The sequence below is a fragment of the Sinocyclocheilus anshuiensis genome, unplaced genomic scaffold, assembly GCF_001515605.1.
Source record: "Sinocyclocheilus anshuiensis isolate Anshui unplaced genomic scaffold, SAMN03320099.WGS_v1.1 scaffold2394, whole genome shotgun sequence".
In the NCBI taxonomy this organism is placed as follows: domain Eukaryota; kingdom Metazoa; phylum Chordata; class Actinopteri; order Cypriniformes; family Cyprinidae; genus Sinocyclocheilus; species Sinocyclocheilus anshuiensis.
In genome coordinates, this window is record NW_015555876.1 from 88,123 (window position 1) to 88,526 (window position 404).

The following is a 404-nucleotide window of genomic DNA, read 5'->3' on the forward strand; positions in this document are numbered from 1 at the left end:
CCTTGGTTGAAAAGCAACCCCACACATGGATGGTCTCAGGATGCTTCACTGTTGGCACAACACAGGACTCATGGTAGTGTTCACCTTTTCTTCTCCGAACAATCGATTTTCCAGATGTCCCAAACAGTCGGAAGGGAGCTTCATCAGATAAAATAACTTTGCACCAGTCTTCTCTTGTCCAATCCTTTTACTTCCCACAGAATTCACTCTGTCCTTGAAGTTTTTCTTGGAGAGAAGTGGCTTCTTTGTTGCCCTTCTTGACACCAGGCCGTTGTCCAAAAGTCTTGGCCTCACTGTGTGTGCAGATGCTCTCACACCAACCTGCTGCCATTCCTGAGCAAGCTCTGCACTGCTGGAGACACGATCCCGCAGTTGACTCCTTAGGAGGAGATGTCCTGGCGCTT